Source organism: Hemibagrus wyckioides, linkage group LG12 (genome assembly GCF_019097595.1).
Source record: "Hemibagrus wyckioides isolate EC202008001 linkage group LG12, SWU_Hwy_1.0, whole genome shotgun sequence".
Lineage (NCBI taxonomy): Eukaryota > Metazoa > Chordata > Actinopteri > Siluriformes > Bagridae > Hemibagrus > Hemibagrus wyckioides.
In genome coordinates this window covers 5,750,576-5,768,549 of record NC_080721.1, presented here as the reverse complement: position 1 = coordinate 5,768,549, position 17,974 = coordinate 5,750,576, and the positions used below count along the sequence as shown (strand labels likewise).

General features: G+C 38.1%; 1 protein-coding gene across 3 annotated transcripts in view; it reads left to right on the top strand.

Annotated features, from left to right (window-relative positions):
* Positions 1-17,974, top strand: part of thrb (thyroid hormone receptor beta) — a 132,276-nt gene that overhangs the window by 95,030 nt on the left and 19,272 nt on the right. The gene's annotated exons all lie outside the window — the stretch shown is intronic.

The window sequence follows — 17,974 nt, the reverse complement described above, 5'->3', positions numbered from 1 at the left end:
GTTACTGTACACGAGAAAGTCCAGCTACGTTAAATTTCTAGCCTGGAAAAGCGAATAAACAAAGTCAAAATTTTTACCTTTTATTGATTAGTTCGAGGCTGATTAAAGCTACAGGCTCTGAACAGGTGATTAATCAGATGCGAGAGTAAACAATATTTCTCTCCAGTCGTCTTTAAACATCCTGTACACCCAGAAGCCATGCTGTCATTCCGCTAATCATATAAGAGAGAGGGGAAATCTGTAAAACCTCTCTTCTCAGCGAGCTGCCTTCAGCTAAATCATTTACATAAATACATGCATGAACAAACCGGAGCTGCTTAACTACAGCAGCCTTTTTTCATTTATCTCATTGCATCTGCTGACAGAAATCTGGACCACGTTCTGCTCTTTTACAAACCCCGCCGGAGAATATCGTTATCAGCAGCTCAGTGAATACCGAGCCACATTATCACATTAAACTGCTGGCGTACAATTCATGTATTTCCCTAAAAGCAAATGACTCGATAACTACTATGAATCCGAAAACCAGGCACTTATGAGATGAAGGAATGTAAGTCTGTGCCCATTGACTGGTCCTGCGGTTAATGTCTGTGAAAAAGGTTTTCCCGTCCTGGTTCGGTAAATAGCCGTGTTTTCAACACACGACATTATCCACTTCCAGTATTTTGGATAATTACTGGTTTTACATTCCTGCTTTGGTGATCTCTTCTATTTATTTCATCGTTCATAGCTACAGGGCTTAATGGAACGGTTTTAGCTTCAGTTTGTAATCTTAATTCGTACCACTAATTTTAATGCTTAGCTAAACAAACGCGCTAATGCGCAATATCCAGCCCCACCCCCCCACCCCACACACACACACACACACAGCACACTGCCTACACTTACAGCTAAATACGCTATGTTCTGTGAATTTTCAGTTTGATGAATTATCAGTGCTCAGATGTGGTTAAAAGGCTCTTTCTAAATAAAACACACACACACACACACGCATGCGCTGTGGCTTATGATCACTCGTTCTGTGGTGTACGTGATGACAGCTTTGGACAGCATTTAGTGCCTGAATTTTATGAGGGCTTTGTGTGATCATTCTGAGCACATCATCTGGACACACACACACACACACACACACAGCTGCAATTTTGATTTCCAAACTAAAATCCTTAATGCCTGACACCAAACCTAATAAACAGACACATGAACTCTTTTGTTCAAACCAAGAAACTGTCATTTTGCGTCATTTTTTAAAGGAGAAGTTCACTTCCAGGACAAAAATCTACAGATAATTTCCTCACCCCCTGGTCATCCAAGATGTCCATGCCTTTCTTTCTTCTCCATATAGTGGACTTCAATGGGTCTGTAGCTCCGCCTACGTCACGCGTGACCTTTTGACGTGATTACGTAGTACGTGCATCCCAGAGCTAGTACTAGATGAGCTTTTGTGGTTAAAAAGTATACAATTTTTTTATTTCTTCAAGAAAATGACCGATGATGTGGCTAGATAAGAGCCTCCTTCCTGGTCTGGGATCGTTTAGAGCTGCATTTAAACTACATACATCAAACTCAGGGGCACCATAGAAGTCCACTATATATCCTCAGAAAACATCATTCTTTATGACTGAAGAAAGAAAGACATGAACATCTTGCTTGGCAAGGGGGTGAGGAAATTATCTGTAGATTTTTGTCCTGGAAGTGAACTTCTCCTTGAAGAAGATTTTATTATCATTTTAACCGAACACAGCTGGTATAATAGAGTAAAATAACCCCTCCTCCTTCATGGTGCTACATTAAACACAACACTACTATAGACAGAACACACACACACACACACACACACACTGACACTAAAGTACTAAATAAAATGCTTGTGTGCAAACAGGGCAAGACTGGACAATATAATAATTTATTCATTAATTAATAATTCATTAAGGGACAGTAAAGCGCTGACCAGGACACAGTTTTCTAATGAATAAGGTGCAGTAGTAAAATGCTGTGGATGTATATAAATATAAAAGACAGCAGCAAAGAAAAGATAACGTGTTACGTCTTGTCTAGTTTTAGTTTCTTCTCCAACGTTGTGTTTAAGGGGAAAGAATAACGATCCACCTTGTTCTTAGGATGTGTAATCTCCTGACATGATGCTGAACAGATGATGATACAGTCTGGGATAGAAAGAAATCAGCCCCAGTGCTGCTTCTTTATACTGTATTGTATTGTATCTAGTTTTATTACACACACTGGTGGTGGTGGTGGTGGTGGTGGTGGTGCACAAAAGTATAAAGTAATCCAGGGATGATTGAGTTTGGGTTGATTTTATATGGTGAGCGATGAGCTATGAAGGAGAGCCATGCTAGGCTAATCCATTAATAGCAGCCTCTCCTGCTCTCGTCTGTCTGACATTGTGGGATTTTGTGTTGTTCTTTAATGCACACACACACACACACACACACACATACACATTCTCTACTTCCTGTCTGAGCTCTCATTTACTGCACTTCACTGTAATGAAGTAGATTTGTTTTAGAGAAAGCAGACAAATGTACCCACGATTGGTAACACAAGATCACGCAGAGTGGTGCGGTAATTCGGTCCTTCTCTCTTTCTCTTTCTATTTCAAGTGAGGCAGACCTCTCTCTCTCTCTCTGTGTCTCTCTTTCTCTTGCTGTAGCTCTCCCCCCTCTCTATCTCTCTCTCTCTTGCTCTCCTTCTCTTGGTCTCTCTCTCTCTCTCTCGCTATAGCTCTCTCTATCTCTCTCTCTCTCTCTTGCTCTCCTTCTCTTGGTCTCTCTCTCTCTCTCTCTCTCTCTCTATCACTGTCCCTCTCTCTTGCTCTCCTTCTCTCACTCATTCTCTCTCTCTCTTGCTGTAGCTTTCTCTTGCTCTCCTATTCTCTCTCTCTCTCTCTCTTGCTCTCTCTCTCTCTCTCTCTCTCTCTCTCTCTCTTACAAACACACACTCTGGCGTACTCTCTTTCCTTCCTTTCCTGTTTTTCCCTCTGCTCTCTGGAGTGTCCATCATGGTCAGCAGCTTAGGAGTGGAAAAAAACAGCGTGTCAGTTTCGAGAAAGCGCCAGAGAAACAGAAAATTGCAGCTCTTCTCATGCATACATTTTTTATGTTTCTAATTGGTCTTGCATAGATCTCATTAACTCGCCTAATAAAAGGCTGTTACAGTGAGAACTTTTGCGAACGTTACTGATGTGGTTTCTATTAAAAGCGTTAAAGGAGTCTCAGAGTCGTTCTTCCCACAGGGAATTACAGTTGGCGCTGGTTCGGTGAGAGAGAGAGAGAGAGAGAGAGAGAGAGAGAGAGAGAGAGAGAAAGAGAGCGAGAGAGAGAGAGAGAGAAAGAGATAACGAGGCTAGTAAAAAGTCAACTACAGACATTTATTAATAGTCTAATTCTTCTGATAAAGAGAAGACGCAGAGATCACAATATCACATTTTCTGTATTAAAATTTGCTGGAGGTGCAAGTCTTATTGGGAAAGAGATGGATGGTTGTGTAATGGTTTACTTTCGCCGTCATATGACTGAGCATTTGCTGAGTGAAGTATTACTCTAGTGGGCTCCAGTAGTAGTTCATAACTTTTTTTTTTTTGCAGAGGCCAGCCCTGCTCATGTCTGGAAATCATTATGCTTTTTATGGACAGAAAAAACCCACTGACCTTTTTATGAGGTTTCGGGTACTTAGAGGAAATGGCCTCTAGAGGGTGCTGGATGCACAAAGTGCCTCTGAATTATTCATCGAAACACTGAGATAAACAGCAAGGTCCTTAAGAGCATCGTGCGGCATGAATATCCAATCGTCATAAGGATGACATAAACATCTTTCGGTCACTGAGACAATGAACGATGATGGACACGACCCTGGAGTGAGCCCTGATGGACGCACAGTGTTTCTGGGATATTCTCCAGTTCCACGATACTGATCAGGGTTAAAATATTAAAAGCTTTGAAAACAAACACGTGCACCCAGGGATCATTTTAAATAAAGAAATAAACTCTGCTGATATTTTTGTTACAGATTTATTTTATGAAAATATTTAGGCTCATTATTTCAATGCGTAGAAAATATTTTGGCAATTTTATTCGACCCTGAGAGATTTTTTATTTGTTTATTTTTTGTTATCCGGCTTATTATATTGTATTGACATTTCAATTCAAGTGACAGGACACACTGGATTAGCATGTTTGCCTCACATCTCCGAGGTTAGGGGGTTCGATTCCTGCCTTTACCCTGTGTGTGGGGAGTTTATAAGTCCTCCTTGTGCTTCGGGGTTTCCTCCAGATACCCCAGTTTCCTTCTCTAGTCCAGACATGCATTATAGGCTGACAGACTTTAAATGAAAATCTAAATCTTTAAATTCTATGTAGTATGTAAATGGGTATGGAAGTGTGTGTGTGTCCAGAGTGTCCCCTGCCATCTGCCTTATGTCTCCTGAGGCTCAATTTGACCCTGTGTAGGATAAACACTACAGAAAAATGGATGGATTTTCAAGTGACAAGCCAACTTCTAAATAAAAAAATATATATATATTCACAGATCCCATTTTAAAAAACACCGAGATGAAGAAGAGCAGCTTACTGAAGATGAATGCAAATTAAGTCTTTGTGAACATGATAAACAGGTCTGAAAGCCTCTGATGAGCACTCGGTAATCAAGTCTTTATGATTTAAAAAGAAGGAGTTTCTGCGAACGGATCTAAAACCTGGCAAAGAAGAACATTTAGAAAATGTTAGTAACCCTTTAAGTAAACCTCGAAAATAGATCACTGTATTTGATGCAGACAAGCATTAAGGAAAAAATTTATTTTGGCTTTAAGGGTTTTCTATCGCCGCAAGCTGCTCTTTTCAGCTGAAATGGAGCGCAGCATGGGACACGTGCAAGAGGCCTGGTGTAGTGTAAATAAATATTAATGGTGATATCTAAATATGAGAAACATTTGGGACGATTCAGAGATAACATTAGAGCCAAGGGACATCCTTCTACCCTAATTTTTAAACAAAAAAATTAAAAAAAAAAATTGTTTATACAGTTTTGAATACACTCGCTGGCCACGTTATTAGGAACATAAAGTGCTCGTTCTGCCAAGCTTCCAATGAGCGAGTGTGTCACCTTTTCCTAATAAATTGGCCAGCTGCATTGTATACCGGATCATGTGCAAGTCATAAAATCCATGCAGATGCAGCTCAAGCGCTCCAGTTAACCTTCACATCAGAAAAAATGTGATGCCACAAATGATGACTGACCACAGCGTGATTATTGGTGCCCGACTGGTTTGAGTCGAGATTTTCACATACAGCAGTCTCTAGAGATTATATAGAAAGGTGTGAGAAAGGGGAAAAAACTTCCATTGAGCAGAGGTTCTGTGCTGATGAGAAAGCTCAGAGCACAACAGCCAGCCTGGTTCAAGCTGCCCAGTGGCTCAGATCACTCTGTACAGCCGTGGTGAGCAGAAAAGCATCTCAGAACACACACCAGTGCTAAAACTTTGATGTGACGAGATACAACAGCAGAAAACCACTTCTGTACACCATCAACAGGAATCTGAAGCTACAGTGGACGCATCATCATCAAAAAATAGTTGGATATTTGTTGGTTGCATTTCCTGCAAACTCAGAAACTTTCTGTTTCTTTGGAATCATCATGGACTACAATGAACCTCTTCACGGCAGTAACTCCCCGGATGATGGAATTTTTATTTGTGATAAAAATTCTTAATGTTTTTGAGATTTTTTTTTGCTTGATTTGGTGAAATCACAAGCGCAGGATTCTTCTTGTAAACTCAGTGAATACGTTTGGAATTCCTTTCTATGAAGCTGTACTCATGTTCATAGAGGCTGAATATGTCTTTCTCTAAGGACATCTTGGGGAAAATCCTCTTGATTTCGGTTCACATCATCAAGAACTCTTAAAGGGAATGACTAGAATTGAACTGGGGTGATGAACACCGCTCTTCCTCGAGATTTTCCCCATCAGTCTAACAATCTCAATATTCGGACATTGTCTCAAAGAAGCTGCACAGCAGTACAGATAAATAGAAGTTTAAAGCTACTACGAGGATGGCAAGAAAAACTCCCTGAGATGATATGAGGAAGAAACCTTGAGAGGAACCAGACCCAGAAGGGAACCTCGTCCTCATTTGAGTGACACTGGACAGGAAATAATGCAAATGTAAATAATGTCCTTTCTACAACAGTTTATAGTCATAAAGAATTGTGCAACCAAGAGCTCCTGAGGAAATAATAGGTCAGCATAATTTCTGAGTTCATTATTGACTTAGCACTTATTCCTTCCTGCTGAAAGCTGACTGATGCAACAGCAGTTCAGAGACGGTGTGATAGTCTCCAAGTGGTTCTATCCACAGCAGTCCTCTGGATCTATCTCCAGCAGCAGTGAGCACCACCAAGCGACAGGACTCCAACCATGGGTAGAGCGTCTGGATGGATCAGGCAAGAAGAAGTGGTGGCAATGAAAACTCAGCTCAGGAGTGGGATGTATACCACGACAAAGCTGAGTCAGTTAGTATGGTGCTCTAATCGATAAGTTATGCCTAATTGTCTCTGCAGCTTCCCACTTAAATTCACAGATAGACAATTTTACATATAATGGACTTGCAGCTGAGATTCGTTAAAGCAATGAATAAACCTCCTCATCATCATTTCATGACATTTCATAGCAGTTACATCTGAAGGAAAGCAAAACCTTCCCCATGCCCAAACATCAACCCTAACGTCAGACACAATCTGCCTCATTAATGGTCTTAAAGCTGTGATTTCTGCTCAGATACACCAGTGCAGTTAGCTTGATCTGATGACTTACTCCATCTTTCTAAACTTTCTAACCAGGGGTGGACCAGGCAGCTCTGGAAAGAAGGATTGGTTATACTACTGGAAACCCAGAACACTGGGAGCTCAGGAGTGGGATGTATAGCTTGACAAAAAGAGAGAGAGAGAGAGAGAGAGAGAGAGATATTAGGTGTGTTTCTGATCATGTGATGTTTAAAGACATCCTGCATCCAGATTCTCTCATAGGTGTCCGGTCAGGTTGAGACCCAGTGGCTGTCATATCTGAAGACCACAGCATGTAATTTATAACATTTTCATCCTGAACGAAATCTTTCAGTGATAAAGTCGATCAGATTTCATTTGTAGTCATGCAACACCAAAATACATAACAGTGTACAAGAGTTGCAGACTTTTCCTTAACATCTGTATATGCCAGATGCTAAAACCGCCATAAACTCTAAATCCACATCCCTGTGTTTTTGTGTGTGTGTGTGTGTGTTTATTATTACTCAAGCCCAGGATGTTTTACTCGGAGCCTCCACACCGTTACAGCAACATTGTGCTCTTCCCGAGACGTTTATTTGGTTAACGTTCTTGTTTCAGCCACAAGTTCAGTTTCACTTGGCTGTCCCGAGACGTTTTTATGAAAACTCAAATAACAGCCAGGCGGCCAGCTAACTTTCAACCGCTTTGCTAAAAACAACAAATTTACAACAAAATTACATTTCCGTTTCACAATCCCGAGTTCTGCACATGTCAAAATATAGAGGAGACGAGAAACACCGTGGAGAACTCAAATCAGATTCACAGACTGGTTCTGGCAAAGAGCCAGGTTATAAAATCCTATTCTGAATGGACGTATTTATAATCAGCCCTGGTCAAGTCCACTTCTTGGAGCAGTGCAAAAAAATCCCACCATGTTCTTGATGTTCCAGTGAGGTACGAACCTCACTTCTATTGGATGATGTAGAATAATCGTGTAGAAAATGTTGGAGGAAAATTCTCTGAAGTCTATTTATTTTTAAATATTGTTTATGACATGATTTTAGGTTTCACAATTGAATAACATGCCAGTACAATTACAAACAGCAAGCCAGATGTTTTTTTTATACGGGGGGGGGGGGGACTCGTAAATTGTTTGTTTATTTATTTATTTGTTTGCTTATGTATTTATATATTCCTTCACTCTTTCATTTGTTCTCGGTTGTTTGTTTCTATTCATTGGATTTGTGTGTTTATTTGTCTGTTTGTTATTGTTCTTTTGTTCATCTGTTTGTTTATCCTTTTATTTATTTATTTATTTATTTATTTATTTATTTATTTATTTATTTATTTATTCAGTTCTTTCTTTGTTTGCTTATATGCATTTCCATATTCAGTTAGTCATTTGTGTCTTTACATGTTTATTTGTTTATTTACTTGTTCATTCAGCTGTTTTGTTTGATGCGTTTATTTTTGTTTGCAAGCAGAACAGCCGTTTTTTTTCTGCGAACAGCTAATATTCACCTGTGTATCTGAGCAGAAATAACAGCTTTAAGCCCATTAATGAGGCAGATTGTGAATGAAGTTAGGGTTGATGTTTGGGCATGAGGAAGGGTTTGCAGCTGTTGCTTTTCTTCAGACGTAACCGCTGTGAAATGTAGTAAAGGTGATGTGGAGGTTTATTCGTTGCTGTAATGTTTATGCTGTTTGTTTTAGAGGAAATCTGCTCCGGTCCCCCAGTCGTCTCGGCTGCTCAGAGAGTTGTATTTGTATTTTCAGTAGTAAGTAAGCATAAGTACATTATATATAGTCGGTCAATTTAAATGGCAAGCCGCAGAGACAGTTAGGCATAACTAATCGATTACTGCACCATACTAACTATCAACTTGTTTTTACAACATTGTATTTTTGTAGATTTGCTTTTGAAATACATTTTATTTTATTTTATTTTTTTATTTTATTTTTATTTTGTTTTAAACACTGTGATACTGAATGGCAGGATCAGGGAGTCGTGTGTGTGTTTGTGTGTGTGTGTTTGTGTGTGTCAGAGACACCTAGTCCACAGTAACACGGGTAGTAATATATAAAAAAGTTATTTATCCAACCCCAACGAGTACAACAGAAAACCTGGCATCAGGAGCTGCACAGTGGGTGTCTGACCCTTGACCTTTATGTCATTTCCACCATTAACCTTGGGTTTGGCATCATGAGCATAAAACACGCTTTCTTGCAAACTCTCATTGTCTCAAAGCAGAGAAAGAAGAAATGGTCACAATGAAAACGCAGAAGACTGGGAGTTGTGTAAATGTAAACAGAATAAGTGTAGATGTAAACAGATATAGTGTAGATGTAAACAGATATAGTTTAGATGTAAACAGATATAGTGTAGATGTAAACAGAATAAGTGTAGATGTAAACAGATATAGTGTAGATGTAAACAGATTTAGTGTAGATGTAAACAGATATAGTTTAGATGTAAACAGATATAGTGTAGATGTAAACAGAATAAGTGTAGATGTAAACAGATATAGTGTAGATGTAAACAGAATAAGTGTAGATGTAAACAGATATAGTGTAGATGTAAACAGAATAAGTGTAGATGTAAACAGATATAGTGTAGATGTAAACAGAATAAGTGTAGATGTAAACAGATATAGTGTAGATGTAAACAGAATAAGTGTAGATGTAAACAGATATAGTGTAGATGTAAACAGAATAAGTGTAGATGTAAACAGATATAGTGTAGATGTAAACAGATTTAGTGTAGATGTAAACAGATATAGTTTAGATGTAAACAGATATAGTGTAGATGTAAACAGAATAAGTGTAGATGTAAACAGATATAGTGTAGATGTAAACAGAATAAGTGTAGATGTAAACAGATATAGTGTAGATGTAAACAGAATAAATGTAAATGTAAACAGAATAAGTGTAGATGTAAACAGATATAGTGTAGATGTAAACAGAATAAGTGTAGATGTAAACAGATTTAGTGTAGATGTAAACAGATATAGTGTAGATGTAAACAGAATAAGTGTAAATGTAAACAGATATAGTGTAGATGTAAACAGAATAAGTGTAGATGTAAACAGATATAGTGTAGATGTAAACAGAATAAGTGTAGATGTAAACAGATATAGTGTAGATGTAAACAGATTTAGTGTAGATGTAAACAGATATAGTTTAGATGTAAACAGATATAGTGTAGATGTAAACAGATATAGTGTAGATGTAAACAGGTATTGTGTAGATGTAAACAGAATAAGTGTAGATGTAAACAGATATAGTGTAGATGTAAACAGAATAAGTGTAGATGTAAACAGATTTAGTGTAGATGTAAACAGATATAGTGTAGATGTAAACAGAATAAGTGTAAATGTAAACAGATATAGTGTAGATGTAAACAGGTATTGTGTAAATGTAAACAGATATAGTGTAGATGTAAACAGATATAGTGTAGATGTAAACAGAATAAATGTAAATGTAAACAGATATAGTGTAGATGTAAACAGATATAGTGTAGATGTAAACAGATTTAGTGTAGATGTAAACAGATATAGTGTAGATGTAAACAGATATAGTGTAGATGTAAACAGATTTAGTGTAGATGTAAACAGATTTAGTGTAGATGTAAACAGATATAGTGTAGATGTAAACAGAATAAGTGTAGATGTAAACAGATTTAGTGTAGATGTAAACAGATATAGTGTAGATGTAAACAGAATAAGTGTAAATGTAAACAGATATAGTGTAGATGTAAACAGGTATTGTGTAAATGTAAACAGATATAGTGTAGATGTAAACAGATATAGTGTAGATGTAAACAGAATAAGTGTAGATGTAAACAGATATAGTGTAGATGTAAACAGAATAAGTGTAGATGTAAACAGATTTAGTGTAGATGTAAACAGATATAGTTTAGATGTAAACAGATATAGTGTAGATGTAAACAGATATAGTGTAGATGTAAACAGAATAAGTGTAGATGTAAACAGATATAGTGTAGATGTAAACAGAATAAGTGTAGATGTAAACAGATTTAGTGTAGATGTAAACAGATATAGTGTAGATGTAAACAGAATAAATGTAAATGTAAACAGATATAGTGTAGATGTAAACAGATATAGTGTAGATGTAAACAGATATAGTGTAGATGTAAACAGAATAAATGTAAATGTAAACAGATATAGTGTAGATGTAAACAGATATAGTGTAGATGTAAACAGAATAAGTGTAGATGTAAACAGATTTAGTGTAGATGTAAACAGATATAGTGTAGATGTAAACAGATATAGTGTAGATGTAAACAGATATAGTGTAGATGTAAACAGAATAAGTGTAGATGTAAACAGATTTAGTGTAGATGTAAACAGATATAGTGTAGATGTAAACAGAATAAGTGTAGATGTAAACAGATTTAGTGTAGATGTAAACAGATATAGTGTAGATGTAAACAGATATAGTGTAGATGTAAACAGGTATTGTGTAAATGTAAACAGATATAGTGTAGATGTAAACAGGTATTGTGTAGATGTAAACAGATATAGTGTAGATGTAAACAGGTATTGTGTAGATGTAAACAGATATAGTGTAGATGTAAACAGATATAGTGTAAATGTAAACAGGTATTGTGTAGATGTAAACAGATATAGTGTAAATGTAAACAGATTTAGTGTAGATGTAAACAGATATAGTGTAAATGTAAACAAATATAGTGTAAATGTAAACAGATCTAACTGTAAACAGATATAGTGTAAATGTAAACAGATCTAACTGTAAACAGATATAGTGTAAATGTAAACAGATCTAATTGTAAACAGATATAGTGTAAATGTAAACAGATCTAACTGTAAACAGATATAGTGTAAATGTAAACAGATCTAACTGTAAACAGATATAGTGTAAATGTAAACAGATATAGTGTAAATGTAAACAGATCTAATTGTAAACAGATATAGTGTAAATGTAAACAAAATATGCAAAATAGGGCGAGTCCAAAGTGAGCACACATGTACATTAAGTAAATTAAAATAAGTAATTGAAGAATACATATCTATTGCCACGAAGAGTGTTTATTGCACATCTAATAGTTTTGAGTGTTGTGAGTATTGTTTGATCAGCTAGAATTTAGTTCTACAATGGAACTTGGGTAGAAACTATTTAGGAGCATCACGGTAAGCTCCGCCATCTTGAGATAGATGTGTGATGTCACAGTCACATGACAATCATCACACCAGCCACATTCTTGGTCGGCATTTAGTGAGAAAACGTTAGGTCTCACGATTCGGTGTTAAGCGTGAAGTAGAATGAAGTGTGTGCGACTGCAAGCAACTGGGATGAATAGGATCATGACAGCGTTCTGGTATTGACGCTCCAGAGAGAATCAGCATGATGGTTATAAACATGACTGCCATCTGCTCTCAGTAGAGACACAGGCGTCCTTCGTCCACATGCTCCCGTTTTATTAGACTTGACAAGTCCGCCTCTTACAGCGCACCATTACCGTGTTTATTTTGTCAAGGTTGCAGAGTTGAGTGCCATGTTAGTCTACAGAAACCGTTTGTTTTCTTCTACATTAAGCTTTTAGCACTTAGAGCAGAGAAGCGTCTGTTCTGTCGAAGGTTTCAGGATTTCGGTCCAACACACTGACATTTCTCACTGTCTGTGCTGCACATCATCATATACACACACGGCCTTGAGGAAATAACAAAAACAGTGGAGTACACTGCAACCAATTGCTGTCAGTTTTGTAGGAAAATCTGACAATAACATCCTCTATGATGAATTTACAGCGAATTGGTGTCGTATTTTACAGCATTCTGGGAGCTTTTTAATCGTTTCCATTGAATTACAGCAATCCAGCTTTTCCTAAAGAATTGTTATCTATAAGTGTTTGTTTTTTATCTCGTTTGATGGACTTAATTTTTTAATAATGTTAAATAAATTCTATTTAGATGGGAATTCTTTTCAGATTTTCTAGTTTATCCCTAACTTGAACCATACAGAATATTCAATTCAGATCAATTTTATTCGCATAGCGCTTTCAACATGGACATTGCCTGAAAGAAGCTTTACAGAATTATAAAAATTTCTAATTTTATAATTGCAGTTTAGTGGTACACGTGGTTAAGGCTCTGGGTTGAGGATCAGGGTTCAAGCCGAAGCACCACCAAGCTCCACTGTTGGGCCCTTAACCCTCTCTGCTCCAGAGGGCGCTGTATCATAGCTGCCCCTGCGATCTGACCCCGACTTCCTCAGCTGGAATATGCGAAGAAAAGAATTCCACTGTGCTGTAATGTATGTGTGGCGATAATAAAGTCTTCATGCCCTCAGTTCTCTCTCTTCTCTCTATATGTATCAAGTGAGCCCGAGGCAACAGTAGTGAGAAAAAACTCCTTGAGATGACATGAGAAGAATCCTTAAGAGGAACCAGACTCAAACGGGAACCAGGAAAACATTAAAAAATCTCAGATACACTTATCACAGACGCACTTATCCTTATAGTAATATACAGAAGTGCCTTTGAATTGTCTGTGAACGAATAAATTGATACTGGTTTTATACATAGTGCTAGATAGAAGTGTTTTTGGAGGATTTAGATGTCATGACATGTAGAGGAAGTTCATTTCACCAACTAGGTGCCACGGTTATGTTATTTGGGAAACGCCATTATCAAGAACGATGTATATTTATCTCATTAACACAAGTGAGCAGTTGAGGGTTAAGGGTCTTGTTCAAGGACCCAGCAGTGGCAGTGTTTGGATTTCAACTCACAACCTTCCAAGCTGTGATCCAACATCTTAACCACTGAGCTCTATCTCACTCCTTATTGTTCAAACCAAAGAGGAATATTTTACTGGCTGAGAGTTCATCAGTGGACTCGACCCTGACCTTAAATCTCCTTCTCGTTTTGATTAATACAAACATTTCAAACTTGCACTTGCATCCTCGCCTGTATTCCTGGTAATCCCCCACTCCTCTCGTTTTACGTCTCGGACCCGAGGGAACATATTACTCGCAATTAGAGAGCATTAAATACTCTCAGAGACACAAAAAAGGCACATCCTAGATTGCTATGACGTTGTTTTACAAGCTGATAACACTAGCCAGATGCAATAGCACACCACATTAACACGGGCCTGCAAACAATTCAAGTATCTACAGTGTCCGTGTCTGGAGCTCTTTACTGAAAGAAAAATAAAAGAAATAAAACATTAAAAGAAGAAAATTCAGTGCAGGAAAATAATGTAGTAGTTTGGTAGCATGTTACTTAAGATAGTACCAGGGATCTGATGTGTTAAGGAGAAAAAAAAAGGAAAAAGCATTTGCTCTTCCTGAAAAATAGTCAATGAGGAGCTACATATCAAAGGGACAGCTCATGTTGGACATTTGGGGGACGAAGTTAGGGAGGCCAGATTAAGATGGTTTGGACATGTTCAGAGGAGGGAGAGTGAGTATATTGGTAGGAGAATGTTGGACATGAAGCTGCCAGGCAGGAGGCAAAGAGGAAGGCCAAAGAGGAGATATATGGATGTAATAAATGAGGATATGAAGCTAGTGGGTGTGTTGAGGATGCAGAAGATAGGGATAGGTGGAGAGAGATGATTCGCTGTGGCGACCCCTGAAGGGAAAAGACGAAAGAAGAAGACTTTTTATCCATTTGTATTTACATTTAATGTTCAACATCAACAATAACCATGCTTTTCTTCTGGAACATCTGTGACATAAGTTAGTTCCTGATTATGGCAGCTTTAAACTAGCAGTCTTTCCCTCACCAGCAATTTTTGCCTCAGAAAAATAATGTTATTGGTTTTCCATTTGGTTATGTGGAGTATCTGCTATACAAGTCCCTGTAAACTAGCTGTTGCTATAGAAACCATATCAAAAGGAGCGCATTAATATTAATATATGGTTTCAAGTACAGCCAAAACTATTGTCAGAATAATTAATCAACACCTTCTGACCAATCAGATTAGAGGATTCAACACTGCTGTGGTTTAACATCCATGATATTGGTACAGTGGATGATGTCACTACCTCTGTTTCAAAGAATAGATGATGTCACTACTTCTGTTTCAGAGGACAGATGATGTCACTGCCTCTGTTTCAGAAGACAGATGATGTCACTGCCTCTGTTTCAAAAAATAGCTTATGTCATTACCTCTCTTTCAGAGGACAAATGATGTCACTACCTCTGTTTCAAAGAATAGATGATGTCACTACCTCTGTTTCAAGGACGGATGATGTCACTACCTCTGTTTCAAAGAATAGATGATGTCACTGCCTCTGTTTCAAAGAATAGATGATGTCACTGCCTCTGTTTCAGAGCATGGATGATGTCACTACCTCTGTTTCAAAGAATAGATTATGTCACTACCTCTCTTTCAGAGGACATCATGTCACAGCCTCTGCTTCAAAGAATAGATGATGTCACTACCTCTGTTTTAAAGAATCGATGATGTCACTACCTCTGTTTCAGAGGACAGATGATGTCACTACCTCTGTTTCAGAGGAACGGATGATGTCACTACCTCTGTTTTAAAGAATCGATGATGTCACTACCCCCCTTTCAGAAGACAGATGATGTCACTACCTCTGTTTTAAAGAATCGATGATGTCACTACCCCCCTTTCAGAGGACAGATGATGTCACTACCCCTGTTTCAACGAATAAATGATGTCACCACCTCTGTTTCAAAGAATAGATGATGTCACTACCCCTGTTTCAGAGGACAGATGGTGTCAGTACCTCTGTTTCAGAGGACAGATGATGTCACTACCCCTGTTTCAAAGAATAAATGATGTTACTACCTCTGTTTCAGAGGACAGATGATGTCACTACCTCTGTTTCTGTTTGCTGTCTGTTTTGTCTTGCTTCCTTTTCCTAATATGAAGTCTGTCCCCATGTTACGGCCAAATTTAAAGCAGCAACTATAAATTTATGTACCTGCTATTTAGTAACGTGACTTGTTACTGATTCGTTTTCACCATCATCAAATTAAAAATAAAAAATATGTTTTAATTTTTTGCTTAGTGCCTGTTAAGCCTCTACAGGTCAGATCTTTTGTTGTTGAACAAATCTGTTACCTATTCTTCTTCTCGAAGCCCCAACTCAGTTATTGCATCACTGAGGTGTAACTATTACATGCGATGTAATCCAACTTAAGCCCTGATTCACCAACAGTATGGTCTCTATTGTCCTAAGTTGTTTTTGACCATGGTGTGGGGATGGGGGACGCTTTGTAGGAAACAATAAGCAGGAACATGTTTACACATTACAACTGTCTTCTTTAAGACACGAACTATAATAAAAAGAGCAAAAGATGCTGTTCTTCGTTGTTAAATGACTTTACTAGATTCTGATTTATAAGCCAGCTGGGGTCTGACTCACACCAAATCTGCCTCACCATTTGTTGTGATCATATGTGGTACTGGTTGTGTTGGTCTTCTGGAAATTTGTGAGTCATTCAAATATGTGCTATCAAGAGGGATAAAAAAGCATGTTCAGCTTCAGACTGGCATATTATGCAATGGCATACAGTTTAGAAAATCTTCAGTTTTGGAAATCTTCTGCCCATAATACTCTCAGATTCCTGTTCTTGGTGTGCTCTTCCATTTTTGTATCCCATCATCCACAAGGTTAGGCATGGTGAGCTTTCTGAGATGCTTTTCTGCTCATCACGGCTGTGAGTTCCTGTCAACTCAAATCCAGCTCTGGTTGTTATCTTCATCAGTGAGGCATTTCTACCATGAGTACTACAGCTCAGTGGATGTTCTTGGACCATTCTGTATAAATTCTAGAGACAGTTGTGAATAAGAAGAGCTGGAAATGAGCAGAAATACTCCTAGCATGTAAAAATGCTATTTCTAAAGATATTCAGTTGGATTCATGTCACAAACTTTGTACAGAATTCATTGACTGGAGAGGAATTTTGCGGTATGTTCGTTTTAAAAGCCACAAGGTTTTTATTTTTCCTCTGCAGGTCATGCAGGTGTATTTTTATTACAGAAAATAATAGAGAAAAATAGTGTAACTAACAGTTAATTACATGTCCGTGTTGACATCCAGAGTCCATAGTATAAGGTCAATAATAATTTCTGATGTTATGACATACTTTTAGATCCATTATATTCCAGACAATTCCATGTCTGTTGTTTTACATGTCAATAACGCTTCTGTGGGCGTTATTTTTGAGTCATGCTGTCATGATATTCATTTATTATTCTGCTTGATTGTTCTGTTGAAATTTCTCCAAATGGGAATGGGCAGGAGACGAGGATCCAGTAGTCGCCTTTCACATCATTTTGATGCACATCCATGCATCACATCAATGCGTTCTCATTAATAACACACTGAACCATGGTTCCCATAGACCCTGATATTAGTTTGCTGGACCAGGTTTCAGTTTTTCTGCTGCATACTAAGCAGATTAAATTATATATATTTTGTGCCAGAAGACTGCACATACAATTATGCTTCTGTAAGGTGATTAATAATCCCACCCTACTGATCAATACCAAAAGCCTCTTTCAGCTGACACGCGATTGACACTGACACTCACTGAGTTGTTGACCGAATGAGTCGCTCCTTATGTTGACTATTCCTTTGAGAGTCTAATCTGTCTCTAATTATGACCAACTGGGGTTTTGGAGACTCTCCGGGACGAGCTCATGTTTTGTTTGCTTTCCCTCGACTCACCCTTAGGCCTTGAATGCACAGTGGCCCAGGCAGCATGTTCTTTTCAGGTGACATCATGTCGCCGGGGACATCTGGCTAAAGAAGCCATGTCAAACCAGGCCCTATCCCCAACGCTGTGAGGGCCTGCTATCTGAAAATTGTACATGACCAGCGTTGAACCCCTGAGACCTTAAGTGATCGATTAAAGAGGGAATAAATGGGTGGAAAAGCTCACATGTAGGTCCACTACCCTGAAGCGAGCACACAGCTCTCATCTTACCTACAGTGCTGTGGGGACTATTCAGTTGCTTGTTCGAGTTACAAGGATGAATTGTTTAACCTTCGGGATGCTTTTTGAGCGCGATCGATATAGGAAAAGGATCCGAGCCAGACTCCTCTGAGTACGGATAGAGAGGACTCCTCTGTGAACATTTTTTGTGCAAGACTTTTTGTCAATATATAAGAAGAGGTAATGAATACGAAGGTAAGAATATGTTCTGTGTACTGAGCATTGAAATTTTTTTTAG